Source organism: Dromiciops gliroides, chromosome 3, assembly GCF_019393635.1.
Source record: "Dromiciops gliroides isolate mDroGli1 chromosome 3, mDroGli1.pri, whole genome shotgun sequence".
Lineage (NCBI taxonomy): Eukaryota > Metazoa > Chordata > Mammalia > Microbiotheria > Microbiotheriidae > Dromiciops > Dromiciops gliroides.
Window position 1 is genome coordinate 364,238,021 of NC_057863.1, and position 4,075 is coordinate 364,242,095.

A 4,075-nucleotide genomic window follows, 5' to 3' on the forward strand; every position below is an offset into this window, starting at 1 on the left:
AACTTGATTTAATGGGACATATCTGGGGCAGCTAGGTGGTACAGTGGATAGACCACCAGCCCTGGAGTCAGGAGTACCTGAGTTCAAATCCGGGCCTCAGACACTTAACACTTACTAGCTGTGTGACCCTGGGCAAGTCCCTTAACCCCAATTACCTTACTAAAAAAATTAATTAATTAATTAATGGGACACGTCTAGTTTCCTCCTAGAAATGTAAATATTCTTATATATTCCCCTGTGGATCCATTTACTATCCCTATAACTTTCCAAACTAAAATATCTCTCCCTACTCACCAGTCCCTTATATATGTTGTCTGCACTCATTAGAATTTGTGTCCTGAGGGTGAGGACTGTTTTCCCCAGTGCTAGATAAATACTTGGCATATAGTAAATATTTACTAATTTTTTATTTATTTATCCATTTATCTTGTAGATAATCAAACAGAACACCAGGAATATAATTCTGGCCTGTATCAACATCTATTTTAAAGTAGAAAGAAAAAAGATGTGAAGAACTCGACAAAATCCTTCAAACTAAGATGTTTATCTTGTTACTTGGTGAAAAACAAATGAGAATTTGGATACTGGAGGAGGGTAAAAAGCATGCTGGAAAAGTTGGAGCTTATGAAATGAAAGAAGCCTCATGCCTATGTGTCATCACTACTATTTTTAAAAAATTTAGAAGACATAGGACATGACACATGCTCGTTGACTATATATTGACAAGCAGGTAATTATTTGGTAAAAATACTAGAGGCATTTCAGAATCAGATTTCTATGTAGCCAGATCAGTGACTGGATATTTCATTACCTGAAATCACTAAATTAAAAGAAAAAAATAATTCAAAATTGCAATAATCCATATCTAACCTATTTAGACAGTTAACTTTGAAAAATACGTGAAATGGATAAAAGTAAAGATATAAATTCTGTTTAGCATTATTTCTTAGATTATTTTTATCTATCACAATGAAGAAACATGAAATGTTCAATCTCATTGCTATGTAGTGAAATAACCATTAAGGGCAGTAATATTTTTAGAGTAGATGTTTATTGTTAAAACATTACATGGTAGAATCATGGATATTTGAATTAGTGTTACTTTAAAAGAATAAAAAGCAATATAGAATAAACAAAAGTTGAGAACTATCTTTACATGTAACGGAAAAAATAAAATACCTTATACATTTAAAAAAAAAAGCAATATAGGAAGAAATGATCAGAACATCAACAAAACTAAATTAGAAGTTAGAAACAAGTCTGGGAAGATAAGTTGGAACCGGATCGTGAAGGGCTTTAAAATCCAAAATAAGGAACTCTCTTTTATTGTAGGAGTAATAGGAAGAGGGAGGAGGAATAAAGGCAGAGAAATATATTTATATAGGACCTAATTTGTGCCAGGCACTGTATTAAGTACAATAAAGTACATTTTTTAAGGTAATAAACATTTTTATTTATAGTTTTGAGTTCCAATTTTTATCCATCCTTCCCCTTTCCCCTCCCTGAAGCAGTAAGCAGATAGATGTTATACATGTGTAATTATGTAAAATATTAACATATTAGCCATTTTGTATAAAAAACTTGAATAAAAGGAAAAAAATGAAAGAAAGTGAAATATAGGATGCTTCAGTCTGTGTTCAATCAATATCAGTTCTTTCTTTGAGGTGGATAGTATGTTTTATCATTTTTCCTTTAGGATTATCTTGAATCATTGCTCAGAATAGTTAAGTTATTCACAATTCTTCTTCTAACAATATTGCTGTCACAATGCCCAGTGTTCTCCTGGATCTACTCACTTCACTATACACCAGTTCATATAGGTCTTTCCAGGCCTTTCTGAAATGAACTCAGCTATTCTTGACTTAAAATGGAGGCATTGTAGGTTTAATGGAAAGCAGCAAGTTAGGAAGACGTTGGGTTAGAGAACAAGTTCCATTTTTGGATCTGTTGAGTTTGAGAAGCTGAAGAGATATTCACCTTAAAGGGGAAGGAAGGAAGAAACATTTATTAAACAACTAGTATATACCAGGAAATATGCTAGGTGCGATATGAGTATTATCTCATTTGTTGTTAAGATCAACCCTGGGAGGTGAGTACTATTATTAATTAATTATTAATATTATTAATCCTATACTGCAGACAGAGCTTAAGTGACATGACCAGAATCAAACAGCTAATAAGTGTCTATGCCTATATTTGAACTTATCTTCCTGAATGAGAGTTCAGAAAGAGAAGAGAAAATTGAGGACTGAGCCTTAGAACATACCTGTGGTCAGAGACCAGGAAATGGATAATGATTTAGCCATGGATAGTGACATGAAAGGGTCAGGCAAGTGGGAAGATATCCAGATAGAATAATGACAAAGGATGAGAGCATATTCCAGAGAAAGTTGACAATAAAAATGTGCTAAGACTACTTGGCAGGCAATGGGACACTACTATAGATTTTCAGGCAAAAGGATGACAAGATCAGAGCTGCCTTTAATAATGACAGTCTCATTTGATCCTCACAAGATAAGTGCTATTATCATCATCAGATTACAGATGAGGAAACAGAGACAGACAGAAATTAAGTGACTTGCCCAGGGTCATACAGTTAGCTTCTGATTTGAACCCAGATCTTCCTGATTTCATGGCCAGCACTATCCACTGCACAACCTACATTCCTCTCTTAAATGTTTAGAAATAAAGGAGATACAAAAACAGAAGATGACACCATTTAAACAAAAAAAGATCTGAGTGCATGAATGCTACTTTGAGTAGATTTACATTGATGTGGTATAGTAGGAAAGACCCCTGACAAGTTCCTCATGTCTCTGATCCTCAGTGTCCTAATCTGTAAAATGGGAATAATGTCATTAACAGTTACCCCCAGTTAAGAAACTGCTGTGTGAAATGAGGAGAAAGGGGTATTAGATTTAGAAGTTAAAAGGTAAAAGGTCATTATTAAACTTTGAGAGAACAGGTTCAATGACTTTGGTCAGAAGTCATATTAGAAGGGCAGCTAGGTGGCACAGTGGATAGAGCACCGACCCTGGAGTCAGGAGGACCTGAGTTCAAATCTGGCCTCAGGCACTTGCCACTTACTAGCTATGTGGCCCTAGGCAAGTCACTTAAGCTCCATTGCCTCACCAAAAAAAAATTATCATATTAGAAGGAGATAAGTAAAAAGGTGGTGAAGATGTGGAGCCAGCTAGACAAAGCTAAAAAGTAAATGACTCATGGACACGGATGAGATGGAACAGATCAGCCAACATTTCAAACCAAAATATTGCCCTCATTGATGATAATAATCACCATAATTGGACTTAGCTACTATAGTACCTAATATATTGTGTGAGGAAGTGGGAAAAGGCACCTAAATTTGGACATAAGAAAAATGGCTGGTTTCCAGTGCCAGGTGGCACACATGTCTCTTTTTGGGTGGTCACGTTTTGTGCAGCCAAAATGAACTTCAATCTCTTCATGACCTCGGACCACAAGAGACACTTCAACAGCCCTCGAACATCCAGTGCAAGATCATGTCGTCCTTGCTCTCCAAGGAGCTGAGGTAGAAATACAAAGTCCGCTCCATGCCCATTGGGAAAGATGATGAAGTCCAGGTTGTTCATGGACACTACAAAGGCCAGCAAATTGGTAAGGTAATGCACATTTACAGAAAGAAACATGTCATCTACATTCAGCATGTGCAGCTTGAGAAAACTAACAGCACAACTGTCCATGTGGACATTCACCCTAGTAAGGTAGTTATCACCAGACTAAAACTGGACAAAGATCATAAAAAGGTCCTTGAGCGTCAAGCCAAATCCCAACAAGTTGGAAAGGAGAAGGACAAATGTAAAGAAGAAACCATTGAGAAGATGCAAGAATAAAATGGTGTGTTGTGCAGTTGTAATTAAAAAGGAAAATTTTAAAAAAGAGAAAGAAAAAGAAAAATGGTTAGACTCCAATGTATTTACAGAAAGAATCTGTGCAGAAGGGGACAAATTTAAAGAAATTCAAGGATTGAATTCCAAAATGTTTTAAGTAATGGAAGGCCCCTAAAGACCTTAAAGAAAACTAAGACATAAATAGT

At 35.7% G+C, this 4,075-nt stretch overlaps 1 pseudogene; it reads left to right on the forward strand.

Annotated features, from left to right (window-relative positions):
- The first annotated feature begins 3,447 nt into the window (after positions 1-3,447).
- On the forward strand, positions 3,448-3,872 carry LOC122745492 (annotated as a pseudogene).
- Positions 3,873-4,075: the final 203 nt, after the last annotated feature.